General features: G+C 37.0%; 1 long non-coding RNA gene across 2 annotated transcripts in view; it reads right to left on the bottom strand.

The window, feature by feature from the left end:
* The window catches only part of LOC142144674 (uncharacterized), a 101,195-nt gene that overhangs the window by 61,468 nt on the left and 19,918 nt on the right, over window positions 1-19,809 (bottom strand). For both annotated transcript variants that reach the window (XR_012689772.1, XR_012689771.1), the window contains exon 2: window positions 840-952. This is a non-coding gene — a long non-coding RNA (uncharacterized LOC142144674). The remainder of the gene's footprint in view (window positions 1-839; window positions 953-19,809) is intronic.

The following is a 19,809-nucleotide window of genomic DNA, read 5'->3' as shown; positions in this document are numbered from 1 at the left end:
GTCCCTTTCATCATCCTACTGTGCCCTCCTTTATCATTCCACTGTGCCCTCCTTTATCATTCCACTGTGCCCTCCTTTATTATTAGTCTGGGGCCTCCTTTATTATTCCACTGTGCTTTCCATTATTGCACTGTGCCCTCCTTTATTCTACTGTGCCCTCCTTTATTATTCTACTGTGCCTTCCGTTATTCCACTGTGCCCTCCTTTGTAATTTCACTGTATCCTTAGTCCTTTACTTACCTTTCTATGATCATCTCCGCTTTTGTCTTCTTTTCTTCGTTGCTGCTCCTTGTGCAGCTCCTCACTCACAGTGTCGGGACGTGATGACGGCACACCCGACACTGTCAGTGAGCAGGGAGCAGGGAGCAGAGAGAAGGGCTGGGCGCCACCATCAGTATTTTGTTTTTTTATTGCTGGGCCTGTGGACGGCAGGAAAAAGCGCCTCTTTGGCATGGTGCCTCCCCACCTTGCTAACCCCACTTACCGCATTCCGCCGGCCCTGTGTGATACCATATATATCACTTACAAAATTACTTAGGAACTGTGTTGGGACCAAGTGAAAGTTTTTGAGTGGGACTAAAAAAGAGTTATAACACTGGCCTTTAAAGTTGTCTCTGTAAAATTAAAGTTCAGATATGTATATTCAAACCCTATGATTATGTTGGTAATAAAAAAAAAAAGAAATACAAGTTGTTTGAGTTCATATTTGTCAAAAATATGACACATGAGAGGGAACTAGGATCACTCATTAAAGTAAAGTTTATCCCAATGGTGCAGAGTGCACTATAGCTACACACTACGGTGGTAGATGACTAGTCAGTCCCAGTCAGAGCTCTTACCACAAGAGTTGTCAGTACACTGAATTACAGCACTCCTTTGACAGGAGAATTGACAGTAGATCTTGCACCAGTTGGTGATTGGCTCTGACATAGTGGGTACCAAACATCAAAACCTGTGGAGAGTTAGGAGAAAAATGATGTTACAGTATAAGTTTAGCTCTTTTTTTAAATAACTACAACTTTCTAAGCTTACAGTTGATGCCAGAAGAACCCATCTAGAAATGGATCCAAAATAACTACAGTGCCTGGCTCTAAAAAAAAGCAATGTCCAAAACTGAACCCAGAAACTAAAGTGTAAAAAAGCCGAGTTCTTATAGCTGTAGAATTGTGCATGGAGCCAACATTGTCATCCACGCAATATAAACCTAAATTAATCTCCAATGTGCAAAAACAACTACCATACTGTGAATGAATGTACTATAAATTATCTACTTGGCTCAGCATATACAATCCTCCAATAAACTCATAAATTGAATACAATTTGCATGCACTGTAACATTCAGAGAATTAACCTACTCAGATTAGACTTTCACAGACCTAGCCCTATTTGGCATATTGAAATGTATTATTCAACACTCTTTAAGTGATCCTTTCATTTTTTATTTAGCCCTGTTTTTCAACTATACAAAATTACTTAGTAAAGACATTCAGAGGTGATCACTCAACATACCATGATCAGCCGTTTCAACAAGAATGTTCCAAGTTTTGGAGCCATGGATGTCATACCCCTACTACCATTTCTAAAGGTTTGATAATGACCCAGTTATATCTCAGCTTACTACTTCCTTTAAATACACAGATTGCATTATTATGTAGCTTATTAAAACATATTGTCTTCTACCAATGTACATGCTACTTCCTAGCTGCTACTCTATTGTATACAACCCATGTATCTGCTACTTCAGGTTAGCTATATTACTCTGCTATACTGTTTTGTGATATCATTCTTTTGCTTCTGTATATTAAAAAAAATCTTGATTAAAATATACAACAGAGCACAAAAATAAGAAAGGGTCTTTTGGAAGTAACAACTCTGCTAATAAGAATTTGTTCTGTCAAAGTCCGATAAATTGGATATGGTCATTTCAATTAATATCTAACAACTTGATTGTCTTTGTCTGAAATTGTGCGTATAGCACACTACGGCGTGGAGGAGGGTAATCAGCCGCAACACGTGGCAAACACTTTTACACACATTTACACGAACATACACATTTGTAATTAGCTCACATTATTATTAGTTGCAAAACATAGTTATTTATACTGAAATGTAGCAGAGTTTATGTTGAAATATTTTAATGTTATATACATATTAGTGAGATCTAAGGTTCAGGTTACAGGAAAACATATCATGTTTGGTATAATTCTAATCCCCTATTTATCCTCAATTGTTCGGTTCGTTCGCCGAAAGGATCGCACATAGCGTGTGCTAGTTATTGATGATTTGGAATAAATGAGTGGAATGATATTGTCTGTGTAATGCTAATAGACCAATTTGAACCAGTTCTTGGCGGGAAAATTATGTATGCATCTTCTGGAGAAGCCAAGCCCACCCGTAGATGGCATCGTTTGAACTGGCCAATGACCTGCATTACACTGGACCTTCCTGCAGCTTGGACCTATGGAAGCAAGCCACATCATCTGCATTGTTTCACTGTTTTCACTGACTGTATATAAGCAGGAGCTCTGGAATCAGTAGACAGTCTACCTGACCACAGCCTTCAGACCTGATTGACTGTACACTGGATCCAGAGCGCCTGCTAAAAGTAACGGCTGTACTTATGTTATTCTGCTACTTTTGGCTATTAAATCATGTTGTGCTTTGGAACCACATGATCGCATCTACAATCGTTATTGGATAGCAACTAGACGTGCATAACAGTTCAAAGGCCATGCATATTTTAATTAAGCAGAAAATGGTCATTTGCATGAGCTGGTTCCTAAGCCTAATCTTGGACTTTGGGAGTTTGTCCTAGGTACCTGATATAAGATCACTTCTTCCTTTTGCTTTTTGTCTTCTGACTTAAACTCCATTAAAGGGGTAGTAGGGCTTTGCCTTTCCAGTTGTATTGAAACTGCCTCTTACCAGTAGGAACAACGTTCACCTCAACCTGATTCTGGTTTGTAAGACAAGTTCAGTTTTTCCAGGGTTAAAACTGCGACTGTGATAGGCCCTCAAAACAAAGGGAACAGAACAAACTAATACATTTTGAAGACATTTTAATTTCCTTTGTTAATTGTAAAGTAAAGGGAAAAAAAAAGTGTCTGGTAATTAATTCTGAACATTCTCTTTTCCTTTTCAAATTACAAATGTAGAGACAAATATCTTTAGGGAGCTCTATATATTATGATGAGTTTCAATACAAAAGATGCTTATGTGTTCATCAAAAGAAAACCATCAATGTTTAGAAAAGTATATTTTGGAGAGAGATTTGCATTTAACTTGAAAAAGAATTTGATTTTTCTCCCCTAGGAAGTCAACAATAGAAGATAAATGTAATTTATTTTCCCTATTATCATTTTGTTTTGAATGTAGATAGATCATTAGTGCAACTATCACAATCAGATGTTCACATGACCCTCTCGGGAGATACATAAAATGCCATTGAGAGGATGAAAATGAGCAGGTATATCAGGGGAATTTATTAAATTTAACATTATTGTATTCAAAATGTATATTGCTCCTAAAATGCGTTAGATAGTGTTTTTGACAGGTGTTGTTTCTAGGGTAGGGAAAGACATTTAAAGCTATTGTGATATTTTGGCAAGGGATTGTTGAGTTGTTCTGTAAAATAAAAATGCACATTTAAAAACATAACCTCTCAGTATGCATGGATCTTGTTTGTTTGTTGACAATACATTTCTCCAATATTTATCTAACAATGTAATAAGCCTTGCACAAAACCAAAGGTACTCTGTTCAATTTAATGAATGCCAATGTGCATACATCAACATTTTAAAATTTCTCTTTTTAATGCCACACACATAAATTTTATTATATTTTATATGATGCGTTCTAAAAGAAACAGGCATTATAGATAACATAGAATATATGCACACAGATTTACATAATACATACCATGGTGGACTATAATAGGGATAGATAGGATGACTGCCCATGGACCAGAGCAAAAAGTGAATTCACAAACCCAGCCCATTCCGTCCTGGCATCCCACATTGCACAGCTGGGGATAAGTGGGGATAAACAGCGTGAGAAGGCACTTGTGGTTTTATGGGGACATATAAGGCTATATCATACAGCCTAATACAGTAAGCTATATTATATGTTTGGAATAGACATCACTGATCGCTATGGAGGACAATATGTACAGTAAAATATTTGAAAAATATGAAGTTTGACAGCGAATCCAAACATGAGTAGGAGGGAGCAGAATTTTGAGGGGTATGGCTATGCAGAACAGCGGGTATGGCTTTATAACAGTGGTTATTGTTGTATTTTCTAACGCAAATATCCATTTCAAAGAATGCATGTATACTCTGCAAGGCATACTAACGTAGCAATGACCAGCTCACTGGTATAATGGCGAAAAGGGTGAACAGCACTTGTATAATACAACCAAAAAGAATATAACTAATATATTGTGTGTAACATGGATTGCAGTGCTGAGAAAATAAACGCTTGGCATGTGCAGTATGGCACTAGTACTAAGTGTGTTGTGCATAGCATAGAGCACAGTATGGCAAAAACACAAAATGTACCGCACCAGAAGTAAATACTCTGCATAAAACCCCAGTGCACATGTATGTAGGTTAATGCCCAGAATAACAGTTCTATGTCCCCTGTATACAGTTCTATGCCCATGATACGCGGTATATGGTGACTCATGTCACCATATACCGCCCGATATTAATATTCCCAACAAGATATTACATACTAATTAGTATTACATCAAAAAAGTAATATGCTAAGTAATGTGCCCAGTAAGATTCCCTTTGCTGTGCCCGTAAAGATGTCCTGTAATATACACAGCAGGATATTCTGAATGTACTGACAAAGATACTCTGGATTTGCTCAAAAAGAAACAATGTATGTACTCAGCAAGGTGTCATGGCTGAAGCCAGCAAGATGTAATAGATGTGGTCAGGAAGGTATCATAGATGTGTCCCAGCAGGATGCCCAGGATGTGCCTAGCAATCACACTTACATTGTGTTCCAGCTTCTACTGCTTCCTTCTAATCTTTCTCTCCTTCAGCTGCAACAATGTCAATGCAGTTAAGCTGTTACATGTTCATGAATTCACCAGACCTATTGTATATAGTACAAAAAATAAATTGTTTAAAAAGTGTGTGGGGTGGGGTGTTGTTTTTGTGCATCAATCAACCAAGTCACACAGGGCATTTTTGCAAAGCACATCTTCCTGCCTGTTAGTAACTTTCTGCTTATTTAGTTAGAGATGGACCTTCATCTTAACTAGAGGTGCCCAAAAATTTCAATCTGGTTCAAAATTTGATCAAATTTCAAGGGCCATGAACAAGTTTGTAGGACAATTGACACTTAGCCCCATTTAAATTTGCACCTCGCACTTCCCATAATCAATTCACATACGTTCAAGGATTGCCAGTCACATTCACATGAAAATTTGTGATTTTAAATATGTTTATTTTTAAACACTACTTAAATAAGATTTTTGAACAATAAAAAAGTGAACAAATGCAAACACTACTAAGTTCACAATTAAAAACTGTTAAAATGTATCACATTAATCATGAACATGTGCAAACAGGCTCCAATGTGGTCGAACTTCGAATTTGTTGCAATTTTTTTAATCAAACAAATATTTTAGAAATAAAGGCAATTTTTGAATTTTTATACTAATTAGGCAAATTGGTCCAACAAATAATACGTTGCTGGTTCGAGCATCTCTGGCAATCTGCTGCAGAGGAGTGGACATATTTAGTTAAGGACAAACACTTCTGTTATTTCACATAAATGGTTCAGATCAGTAATACACAGTCTTTGATATGTATTAATGTCAAATAATGGCTATACCTGCCCTTTAAGATGGCACATTAAAGGTCTGATTTCAAATCTTTTGTGTACGAGCCCAAAGACACACAACTTTCTTTATTTATTGAATAATTATTATTATTATCATAATTAATATTACTAACTTTATTTCAAACTGAAGCTACTTTTATACAAAAGAGCATCTTGAAATAGTGTTAAATATTCATTATAATGATGTAACATTATCATTAAAAAATCAGATAAAAAACTTGCTCATCCTGAAAAATAGGTACGTACTGTATCTTAACTTTAAATAAACATAATATAAGTTATATCATTTTCTTTAAAAAGAAGATTATTAAAGTAAGAATTTTTGTTATAAAATGGACCTTTCAATAATAAATCATTTGTGAATGTTGCAAGTGAATGGGGATCTGGGGCCTGATTCATTAAGGATCTTAAATGAAGAGGTATCTTATTTCAGTCTCCTGGACAAAACCATGTTACAATGCAAGGGGTGCAAACTAGTTTTCTGATTGGCACATAAGTTAAATACTGACTGTTTTTTCATGTAGCACACAAATATCAACTTTAAATTTCAGTATACAAATAAGCTATCAAGTATTTGTGTGCTACATGAAAAAACAGTCAGTATTTAACTTATGTACAAAACAGGAAACTAGTTTGCTCCCCTTGCATTGTAACATGGTTTTGTCCAGGAGACTGAAATAAGATACCTCTTCATTTAAGATCCTTAATAAATCAGGCCCCTTGACTGGTGCATTTTTTAAAAATCACTTCCTATACTTGATATTAAGATGATTTCTTCTGTCTTATGGTTAAAATACAGCTATGGGGAATACAATTATTACCTTGGATGAAGTTCCCATTTACCTGTTGATGTGTAAGTCAGTGTATAAATATTCTACCACATTTTAGAAACAAACAACATTTAGTATGTTAAATCTACAGATTAAAATACTGCAAAGATAAAATGCAGTTGATAAAAGAATATAATTCAGCTTGTTGGCATAAAGCAGGTGTTTCAAGCTTGGGTGATAGCAACACCTTTGGTTTTACATAAAGGAAATGTGTAAGATAAAGCCATGGTTACTTGGTTACAGTAGATAAGAATTTTAGACATATCTTAGAAACTACAGCAAACAAGCGAAAGAAGTTGTAGGCTTAAATCTATAAATAATTAATTAATTGTCTTAGATTGTGATTACAACTATTGAAGTAAATAAAGCTTGGTAAATAAAAGCATTAGAAAAATGTACATGCATTCAACCATACCTACCAAACATTCACGTTAGAAAATAAGTACAATGTCTGTGCGCACCACGAGAAGGACTGTGGCTACGTGTCACATGGCATTGCCACGTCACATTGAGCTCATGTCATGTTCCCACCAGGTGTGTCCCCCTAGACCACCTCAAAACACCCCTGAAATTTCATCTGTTCAACTCTCCTCTTATATGCTGAGCAGCAGTGAACAGGACATACATCCCATCTTTCTCACCAACGTACAAAGATCTCTGCGGGTGGGACTGTTGCAGTCACACCCGTGGAACAGTTCGAGAGTCAGGACAGTTGGGAAGCAGAATTCAATGAATACCCACAGACAATTATCTAATACTTACATTTAAATAACCAGGAAAAATGTTGACAACTGTAAATGCAGTTAAACTTTGTGCCCATTGCTTACATATCATCTTAAAGCCAGTTACTTACCGGCATTGTATTTGTATTAAAAGAGTGAAAACTGTATGTAAAAAGTCATAAAATTCTATTTTATCCAATATAACCCAATGGGAAAATTTGCTATTCAAGGGAAAATCCATGTCAGATCTTTTAATCCAAAAGATAATCAAATCGGAATATTCTTCTTTTAGTTCAGTAGAAATAAAAATCAAAAGCCAGTTGTAATTATTTGTAAGGCTTTGAAAAAAAATAGAATTGTTCTTATTTATACACGTGGAACACTAGTAAGTAATTAGCCTAACAGATGCAATGCTATTTAACAAAAAATAGTCACTAATAAAAAAGAACAATGGTACAAATGTATGGGTATTCAAAACATCTGAGGTGAATACGTCCAAATACCAATACCTGGGCTGGGGGGCAGGGGGGCATCTGCCCCCTGAGCCAGTCCCATAGTGGGCTGGGCCACCTGCATGATTTTTTCCTATAAAATAGGCTGCTGAGTTGAGTCTTGCCCCCTGGGCTAAAATTTGCCAGCCCTCCCTTGTGTAGATAAAGGCTGTGATATCACCCAGTTTACGCAGCAATTGATTGATAGTATCATAAAGTTTTTTGAATTGGTAGATTCCAAAAACTCACGTCAAGACCAAGCAGCAGGAGAATTGTATTATTTTTCTGATTCACTGCTGTTTATGGGGTTTGTCTCATAGTAGATGATAATTTTGAAGGTAAACTTAAGGATGTTTTACAAACATATCGGGCGGGGTTTATGGTGCCGCCAGCAGACTAGAAACTTGTGATGACAGCCTGACATTTACCTGTGCTGGTAAATAATTATTTTTTTAGCTGTACAAGAGTCTCCTGAATTGAAGTGGGCATACTAGAGAGCACATTCTTTTTTAATTAAAATTAATTAATCCTCATCTATACAGTACCTTTGCCAATTACATATGAATATTGAGGGGTAAGCACATCTCCCTTTTTTCTAAAGTTATAACAGATACATCGTGATTGTGTTTTTATATACAGCTTAGTGTGTTGAGGCCTCTGATTGGACGTAGGTTAAACACTGTAAATGGCTTCTAATTAGTGAGGGTAAATGAACAATGGTGTCAGTTAAATGTATGGGTCCAAATATAGATACAGGAGCTTGGAGGTGCACTTTTATACAGGTGAGGTAGGTGGAGCGGTAGAAATGTGCTGATAATCTGATATATTGTGATGACTGACACTACCATAAGTGGCAGTTCTGAGTCTCAGATTTCTTAGGTAACCTGACCACACCCCCCAGTGATAAACTGGGCTAAAGGAGATCCTAAAGCTGTTAATTTTCTACTATTTATTTCCATACACCACATACTTGTCACAAGGGCTCATTTACTAGAATTGCATTTGGGTGTAGAATTTTCTCTAAAACATAGCACAACAGCCAATCAGATAGTTGCTTACATTGCATATTAACTTGCAATAGACAGTAGACAGAAAAGTCTAATTGTTTATTGGTATCTGTGGTTCAATGCAAGTTTTGCAATGTTAATAAAAGAGACCTACATATGCTTAAATAACATTTCTACTATTCACCCTGACATCACCTAATAATTTTTGCTCCCCCCATTCTTAGTACATTGAGTACACTGACACGGTGAGACCTACTGGTAACATGATAAGTAGTATTTATTACCAACTTAATCAAATCCATTGCTATAGTAACGTTTGTCTTAATGTTGTAATCATACATATTTAAAACTAAAACATTAAATTATTAGTGCTCATTCTTATATCAAAATCTAATGGAAAAAAATACCCAAGAGACTGGTTGCCATATGTTTATTGTATTTTTTTAAGGATGTTGCTCTATTTGCATTTGATATTTCTAATTTAATAAATAAATTTTCATTCACCATTATTACATCTCTTTACAGTAATCAGAGTTATGAGCACACAACAAATATAAAAGGTAAGAAAGAATTCACAACAGATTGCGTAGCAAGACAGGATTTAATATTAAAACGTTGCTTTTATGTTATTGTACATATTGCTGTCAATCAAATAAATTGTCTGTTAATAATTCTCACAGCAGAAGACATTAGATGGGAACCAATAACACAATGACTTCATAAAAGTTTTGATAAGATGACTCATTGGAAAACTCCAAGTAAGCATGAGTTTCCATTCTTTCAGAGCATTTTCTTAAATATGTATTTTAATATGTATAAGGAAATTTGTTTTAATTAAACAAATGATATGTATTTATCATTAACGGTTGTCATAAATTAAATAATAATTTGACACATCAACATTAAATGGTAAATACTGTACTGAACTATGAGCGAGGTTTAAAAATACATTGGTGTATCTAATTGTTACAAACTTACCTGCTCCCCTCGCTTCGCCCGGAAGCCGCACTTCCGGGTTCGGTGGTCACGTGACCGCAACCCGGAGTCGGGGAATTTGAATCCCCGTCGGTATATAACTCTCACTCTGACACTCTGTGAGTGTCAGAGCAACGCTTACCTGTTCCTGGCTCCTGTTTCCTCGTGGATTCCTGTGCTCCTTAGCCTCTTATTGATTGCTGTGTACCGATTTCTGCCTGTCTGACCATTCTGCTTCTCCAGCCCCTGTGTATCGACCCGGCTTGCTGATTACTCCGCTATTCTGGTGACCCGTATATCGACCCTGCCTGATTGACTCCGAACCTGCCTCCTGATTCTATCTATGGTGCCTTCCCTTGTTCTGACCCGGCCTGTCCGACTACGCTTCTCCTGCTCCTACTCCTCTGAAATACATCTTGAGGCAAACCTGAGGACGCGACCTGCGACTCCTGGCAGCGAAGCCCATCCCGCTTTGCGGCGGTTCTTGGTGGACACCGGGGAGATTGTTAGACTCCGCACCTCAGGTAAGTCAGCGCTAATCAAGATTAGTAGTGTATCCAGTAAATCCGTTACACACATGTTCATTCTCTTTAATCTGTAATGTAATCTTAATGTTCATTGATATAATTGAAGGCAGGCATATTAATTACTGTTATGAGGTAAAAATAGAGACCATTCATAGGGGTCTATGCATCAAGAAGATGCGTTGCAACTAAATATGCATTGGTGCACATCGCAGTGATGCATATTTATGCACCGCTTGAATGCATCATGCCTGGGCTCCTCTGGGAGATGGCATTACCTGTCTGTGCAAATGCAAAGCTTATCAAAGCTTGATGTATTGCAGAACATTGCAGTCTCCATAGTAATCTATGGGGACTGTGATGCTGCACAATATTTGCCTAGATGGAGGATATTTCTGTGAAATCTCCACGGTTAGGCAGTTAACTCATAGCAAACATATAGTACTTAAAAAATGCGGAAACGGTAGCTTCCACATCTTTAACTGTCAAATTAGCTTGATGCATAGACCCCATAGACTTTAATAGAAGAGTGTCCCAAGCGGGTAAACTATCATGACAACTGGTACACTGGTACAATAAATATCAAGGAATGTCATTACTGGGAAATTCTAACTATAACGTTTCATTTGTAAATTAACTTGACCAGATAGGGCTTTGGTTTAGCACAAGAGGGGTGAAGCATACTAGTGCAATTGGCACATTTTCCTACTAACACTGCAAGAACACATTCTAAGAATTTGTTTTTCTTAAAGACATTTTGGCTCCCACAACGGGAATAACCATTGTTGGGCTGGCCTGCCGGCTTACCGGTGAAACCTCTGGTGGGTCCTGATGCCAGTGGACCCCCAGCCGCCAGGGACAGAGAGGAGCCATAGTTTGGGCAATGCAGCATGCCTTCAACAAAGGATGCAAAGATAAACAGCGCCACCCTCTTGACCTCCCCTTCACATGATCTACTCATCAGCTTCACCCGTGCTCACCCTTGACGACCTGTCACCTTTAGGTTGTCATACAATAATTCAGGAACAAAGATGAAGTCTCATGAAGATTCTTTATTGTTCATCTACAGAGCTCACAAATCAATATGATATCAAGCTGAACTAGAAATAACTCTACCCAGGATTTTCTAAGTTAACACAAAGGGCTAGATTTACTAAGCTGCGGGTTTGAAAAAGTGGGGATGTTGCCTATAGCAACCAACCAGATTCTAGCTGTCATTTATTTAGTACCTTCTACAAAATGACAGCTAGAATCTGATTGGTTGCTATAGGCAACATCCCCACTTTTTCAAACCCGCAGCTTAGTTAATATAGCCCAAAGAGTCATATCATGGCACAATGCAATTTTCTACTCTGGGGTCACAAGGCAAACATATTAGCATGGCGTCAAGTGATAGGTTCAAAGTTAATTCCTGTTTAAATAGATAAAAAATAATTTTATCTATAAAGTATAAAAAATACAAGTCCTTGGTTAAGTATTTGATCAATGGTAATAAATTATTTGGCAATCCTGTTGAACATCCAACTTCACTGCACATGGGCAAACCATGCCCTCTTATCTCTCCTTTGTCTTAAACAATCATTTCCTTTGTCTGATCCTGTTTCAATAACACAGGGTGTAAAATTCCTTAGTAAACATGTTTTGAAAATGCAAAGATGCATTTTCTTTTTCTAATTGATTGAACACTGTTCAACCAGTTAGCACACTATCTGCTCTGAGTTACCATAGTAACATGGACTATAAGGGAGGAGACAGGCTTTGTCCTGGTTCCACCTCCAGGGCAGCTGGAGCTGCTGCAGGTATACCACTAGCCTCCAAACTGATCATGGACATGGGCAATGTTCCACTACATACAGTGGCACTGCTAACCTACTTGCAGCTTCTCCACAGTCTCCCCATAATCTCCAAGGGACTGACCCAACAACCTGTCCCCACAACATAAACTAGGCACTGACAGCCTGTGGCTCATCAGTTGTTGTGGAAGTACAAGTCATATTGTTTCTGTAGAAACTGTCAGGGCATGCAGGGAATTGCAATTCTACAGCAGCTGCCAAGCCACAAGTTATACAGTACCTGTATAATCTGATGTCTGTGACTCCCAGAGAAACGCAAAGTTCATGATCTTTTGACTAGATGGTTTAATATTAAACTATTCAGTTCTCTGTTGGTTTAATGAGGATTTTAACATTTTGTAAGAAAAATGTGCATACATGCATCTGTCTGTATATCTTTGATTGCACTCTGGAATAAATTCTGGAAGTATACATAAATAATGTGGAATCTTTTTGTTTGTTAGAGTGCTGGATGCATTTTGTTTAGTTTTGGGATAATTAAAGTTTGTTTTTTTGATTTTGTTTTTAAAATTGTATTCTTTTACATTGCATTTTTGTGTCCATCATGATGCCCTCTGTACTATTGTTAGTGTTTTGATGATCTGACTGGCTACATGTAGGTAAAGCCTCTTCCAATTGAAAGTTTCCTACACATGAAGAAATTGGTTGAACTGAAATAGCATGATGTTAGCATTCTGATTGGCTGCGTGTTTTTCTAGCTCCACCCATTTCATCTTATCCAGGAAACAGTTGTTCAGACCTTGTATACATATAAATTGTGTCAAATGGCTAGAGATGTATGATAATTAGTGCAATGCAGAATTGATTATGCCCTTATAAAAATATAAATATTAATGGTACATTAATTGATAAGTTAATATAAAATTATTTCCTGTTTGTATAGTTCCCACTATAGTACCAGGATTTGAGATTTAATCCCTTTTGACACTAACAATGACCTTGAGACTCACCAACTGCAGAGTATCACTTCAGTATCCATATAGAATTCTCAATATCTTTTCTTACTCTGTTTACTGAATAAAGGTGAATTAGCTTGAATAAACTAATTATTGAGGGATTTAAAAATAGAACTGTATCAGAATCATATTCAGCCTTATGGTCATGTTGAGATTTCAGTGTCCTTCATAGAAAGCACTACACATGACGTGAATTGATTCAGTAAATCAACCATGGAAGTTATATTAAAATTGTGATATTTTGAAATTGCAGATTAGCATAACCATCCAACAGTCTATACATGCATCTATACTAAATCCCCTATATCTTTATAGAATCAAAATGGCCATATTTATAATGCTTTTCTGTTTTAACATACATTATGTTATCAAATACCTCTACTCTTTTTACAGAGACACATATACTAAGTCAAGAGATAATTAAAAAAAAATGTATTTAATAACTTTTGATATTGGCTACGGGTAAAATGAGCATTATAAAGTAGAAACAGAAAGCTTGAATGTAAAGTTCACCGTAAAGTCAAGCTGATAAAGAAAAGTCACATCTATATATTGACCTTTTAGCAGGTAGAGCTTTCCATAAAATATATGAAGCTGCTATAAAAGTATAACTGAAAGCTCTGTGTGTTACCAGGGCAATTTCTTAACCTAGTGACACACAATACAATATTGGAAATGACCCGCAGCACACACAAAGCAACATATCCTCGTCATCATCATTGTTTATTTATAAAGGGCCACAGATTCCATAGCAAATCAAAGAGATATAATAATTGGAAATTTTTAAAATCATATGAAAATCATAACTTAATTCTTAAGCACTGAGACATGTGGGGGAAAGCATAACGAAATCCCAGTGCCTTCTAGCATGCAGTGTCCAATTTGGCCATATCTAAAATTGCGTGGGCTAGCCTTAGACTTGGCTACCACGAACAAGGTGTGTATGCTTTGACCAATAACATCATGGTATCTCCGAAACTACACCATACATTTTTAAATGCATCAAAACACAGTAGAATAATTAGCATGTAAAAAGTGCAATATGTTTGTGTGTTTTCACCAGTAGAACATTTGCTATGAATGGTTATTAAAAAATGTAGTATGTGCAGTTTATAGCAAGTTGTTAGTTTCACATTACCATGTGGGTTAAAGACCATCCTATATCCCAACTCAAGGATCAATAAAAAAAAATGCTCTGTTTGTAGCAATGTATGCCATAGCATACATTTTTATTAGCTCTAGGGGTAAATGTAATAAACTGCAGATTTTGCAAGTCGACAATATTTGGCGACTTTGCAGGGAAAATTTAAAACGGCACTGTCTTTAACGGCAAGTTTTGCAAATTCTGCAGTTTAATACATTTACCCCCTAGTCTTTAACCTCTTTATATGTTTGCCACAACATTTTCTTTGCACTCAGTAAACACAACATAGTGCCATTCACTATGAGATCATGACAATTAGTGAAATAGAATTTAGGTGACTGTTGCATTTATTTGTTGCTTAACATTTTTTTAATCCTTTGCATTTTCTTGTTTTGCTTTGTATACTACTGTGCACATACTGCCATATCATAAACTCTATTCAAATCAATAAGGCAGCAGGGTGCTATTGGTGCAATAAACATGACACCACCTTTCAGGATATTATATGGTTTTAATCAGGTTTAGAACTGCATCTAGCTACTTCATTCTGTAAGGCTTGTATGTTTGCTGCATAACTTATTGCAAAAAGCAATATTCTGTCTTATAGGCTGTATGTATTTGCTATATTTTTTAATAATACAGAGGCAATACAAACTGACTTATAAGACAGCTTTCTTCTTTTCAATTAAATTTTTAAATAAAATGTATTTATTCACTTGAACTTCACTTGAAAACTGTATATAACAGATGGTAAGCGAAAATGGGCACATTAGTAATTGGCCAAGATTTCAATTACTTGCAATACCCGAAGAAACGTTACAGTACTTGAAATTTGTTTGTGGTTACTGAATCTCATAATTATTCTCAGCTAATTCCTCATCATTAGGCCCATGAAAAAATTATTGAGCCACTAGTTCTATTTTCAAATATCTGCAGGTTAGAGCTATCAACTTTGTCAACTTATACATGGCATGAGGACAGCAGTTAGAGATGGCTGCACTTTAGACAATCTCTGTGACCTACCTCCTACATAATCATGTTCTAACATATTTAAAATCATGTTAAAAAATTTGTGAAGGTAGTGGGGAATTACAAGGTGGTGCCGAGGAAAGTCACCACACCAAGGGCAAGGTTGTATCAAGGATCTACTGAGCCACAATCAGCAGCTGAACCAGTGAGTTCAGCAGTCACTGCTGCTCCTATTCTCTATTCTTCCTTTGGTGATCTCCGCCTCAACTTCTGCAAACATGGAGAACAACTGTCTTGGCTCTGTGTCCAGCATTGAACCCATGATGCCCAACAATTATACAGGGCACACAGCTACTACAAGCTGGCAGATTACAACAAGATGCCTGTGCAGCACAAAAGTGAATGCTTCCTCCAGAACCAGTAGTGGAAGGAAGTTCAGTCAAGAAATATGGTGAAGGACAGTCATGCTTGTTGTCAGCAGACTGTCATGACATTTCTACAGTGACTGGTTCATCTTTTATGTCTCCACCACTGTCTCTCTTTGCCACAAACTTACTTGATTTCATGCTGCTGATTCTCCTGTCTCTGTATACAGCAGCACTTCCTGGTTTGGGTGATCACATGATCGTGGCTGGGAGGCGGCTTTTACTATCCACAGACTATATTAAGCTCACCTGGACACTGCAGCCTTGTCAGAGCAACAAGTTACCACTTATCTGTTCCTGGCTCCTGTGCTTCATGGATTGCTGAGTCTTCCAGTCTCCTGTGTCTTCCTGTGTTCTGATCTCTGCTTGTTAGACTATCCTGGCTCTCCAACCCCTGTGTACCAACCCGGCTTGCTGACTATCCCTCTACTCTTGTGACCAGTGTACCGACCCCGGCTTGATTGACTCCGAGTTGCCTCCTGATTCTGCCTGCCTCCATTCCTGTGTACCTGGCTTGATTGACTCCGCATCTTCCGCTCCACTCCGCTGCACTACATCTTGGGGCGAACCTGAGGACCGCGACCTGCGACTCCTCGCAGCGAAGCCAACCCCGCCTTGCGGCGGTTCTTGGTGAACACCGGGGAGATCAGATCGTTAGACTCCGCACCTCAGGATAGCCAGCGCTAATAAAGATTAGTAATAGTAATCCAGTATCTGTTAAACTCTTCAATCCAACCATACTCAACACCAACTGCACAGAAATGCCAGTGTAATCATTTGTAGCTGGTAATGCTTCTATCTTACAGCAACCACAACTTTTCCCCACCAGCTACAGTTGTTTTTTCTGTACCTTATGTTTCGAGTGTCTCCCCCCCACACACACACATTTTAGATTGTAAGTCCATTGGGTAAGGTCATAGTTACCTTCTGTTTCATGTATGTTATTTATTTGTATCACGATCCCATCAATGTACAGCGCTGCTTAGTATGTTGCTGCTTTATAAATAAAGCATAATAATAATACAAATGAAGCCATAAATTCAAAATTGTTTACCTCATCTTCTTCTGAGTTATAAATTTCACCATCTTTATCCAGTTTACATTTTCAGGATTGCTGGGACTGAGGTGAGAATGGGTATGGGATTGAAATTAAAAAGTTAAATATCTTAAATGCAAACATAAAATGTTTTTGATTTGGCAGTGCACCAAATAACGATTGGGATGGTCATCCTCACCGTTATCAACCTTACCCCTCCAAACGGGTTGGGAATAAAAGTACGATAATGAAAATTTTGACATTCAGAATGTTGACACCATACTGTCAACAATCAGAATGTCAACATGTTCAGTAAGTCACCACAGTTAAAATGTCGACATTGTGACTGTAGACAGGTTGTAATATCGACAGTCACAAAGTTGTCATATGGCATTAGAGAAAAAGCAGCAATGCCATCACCGACATTACCGCAGGCTGCCACTACATTTAATATAAATACATAAAACCAACGGCATTACCGCCAGCACTACATTAAAAATAAATAAATAAAATGACACTAAATAGACGCCGCCGTCGGCAGTTCCACCGTCACTATACAATAACTTAGTGGCAAGTATGACTACAATATTTGCAGGAATAGTTATATAGTTATACAATTATATTTACTGCACTATTTTTCATTTGTTTGATATTGACTGCTAAAATAGCTATAAGTGATGCTGGCTAACAGAAGACAAAATAATTGCAAGCTTTCAGGACATTACTTTGACAAATAATTGGGACTTATAGTCCAAAAAACTTGTATTGATTTCCTATTGTTTTAGCTGGCATCCCAATCACATCTAATTACTAAATTTGGATAATAACACATCACAAAGGAAACATCCATGTTGTACAACTAGAAAATATGGCCACTACTGTAATGACTAATAAGCCTTGACATTATTCCTTTATTTAATGCGCTTCTTTATATATACCAATTTGGAGAGGTTAGACATTGATAAACAGCCAGTAATCAATATCAACTATCTCTTAAAGGGACTCTTTCATCATGAAATTAATTGTGTCTCTTCTTGTCAACATTACTTAACAAAGACAAATTAAATTAGCTATAAATCTTTTTTATGTGTTCCCACAGAATCTATTTATCTATCTATCTATCTATCTATATATCTATCTATCTAGCTATCCATCTATCTATGTAATATCCTGAAGATAACACAGTTATATATGGGGAGTATTTATGTCACACCTTTAAAATGTTTCCATATATTTGGTGAACGGTTATGTCCCTTTTATTACATAACACATGACTCAAACCATTACAAATCAATATAGGTTTAGATTTATTTTGAAATGAAAATAAGGCAACTTACTGCAAAATGAAAGGTGGTTCAGGCAATTGTCAATTTTTACCCAATAGACATTTGGCCAAAATCATTGAGCCATTGTTGCCACATTAGAAGGACTATGTGAGGGCATTAAGTACATGTTGTTGTGTAGGCTTTGAGTTAAGTAACTTATACTACATGTTATGCAGTTTTGGTACAAATAAAGAAAAACAGGAGGTAGCAGCCTTTTATTGGATATTTTGAAATAAAAATTTTGAGTTATATTCCTAATACATGAGGACTGGTATGAAGATTGAAGATGAGACTATATAAGTGATGCAAATAAAATATTAACAAAAAAAGTTGGGTTTAATTCCTCTAAGTAGTGCATTCTATCATCAATCTTCAGTACATGCAACTCGCAATCTTCTAAAGTTTATTAGTAAAATCACTGAAGTAATGCTAATGAGATCAACCATTTTGCTTGATCTCAATTGATGTAGTTTATAAACTGTAAAATTAGTTGTTTAACCCTTTTATGGCTTGGATAGCTTGCATCATAGTTTACTAAATATTTTTTTTAAATAGATCCATGTATTGTACCCCATTCTTGGTAGAACTGGACATTACAAAATAATTGATGGTATTTTCCATAGTACAATATGCACTGACATTCATCTGCATTATTAGGTACACTAGTGTGCCCTCTCATAAGTAATACAAATCAAATATGGCAGTCCAAGATGACATAACCCCAGACTTGGAAATTGGCACCCCCTCGTAATTACTATCTGCCAACTGTGCCTAATTTTATGGATCAATAGCTGGATTGAACAAGATTATTTACAATACAAAATAGTACGTTATAATCAAATCAACATAGCTTAATGGGAATCATAGTATATCAAAGTTCACCTGGACACTCTGTAGGAGACAAGCTTAGATGCCCTGGTTACCTGAAACTATTTTAGAATGTTGGCATTTATGATACATGCTATGTTCCACTCTTATTAATTATACTTTACATAACTCAGACCCCAACCCCCCCCCCCTTCCCCCCCCTGCACACCTGCCATTTTACCTCCCCTCCTCTTCTAAAGTCAGCAACTATTGCTTTATTGGTAACAAGAAACAGCTCAACTTTATTTGTGTGATGGTGACAATTTCTTATTTATTTGCAATAAACACACATAAGCATAAAAATGTCTTTTCCCGATAAATAGGTTACTGGTATTATGTATGCCACTGCACCCACTAGGCTTGCACGGTCCCAGTAGAGGAGAGCACAGTCCATGCACAGTCCATAGCCTACCAACCATCCGCATAACCCCTTCATCTCCTCCACTCGCTCTCTCCCTTGCCTCATCTGGCTCCCCTTGTGCCTGTTCTGTTTTCCCTCCCTTAGGATGTAAGCTCACTTGAGCAGGGCCCTCTTTCCTCCTGTCTCCTCACCTGTTCTTCTGCTCCGTGTTTATTGCTTTAACCTGCCTGGAGCTCCTGAAGTACTGGTATCTCTGTTCATTGTTTTGTACTGTTTCACCCTGTATAGTGTACTGTTTGTATGGTGTACGGCGCTGCGGAAATCTTGTGGCGCCTAACAAATAAAGGATAATAATAATAATAATAATGCACAATAGTCCGTTTACTCAAACTCTTCCAGTTGCCATTGACAACCCTCTGCTTTGTAACCACTGAGCCTTCCGCTAATACCTGGAGTATGTAAGTC

This window comes from Mixophyes fleayi, chromosome 3 (assembly GCF_038048845.1).
Source record: "Mixophyes fleayi isolate aMixFle1 chromosome 3, aMixFle1.hap1, whole genome shotgun sequence".
NCBI lineage: Eukaryota > Metazoa > Chordata > Amphibia > Anura > Limnodynastidae > Mixophyes > Mixophyes fleayi.
The sequence above is the reverse complement of the archived record's forward strand: the minus strand, read 5'-3'. Positions and strand labels throughout refer to the sequence as shown.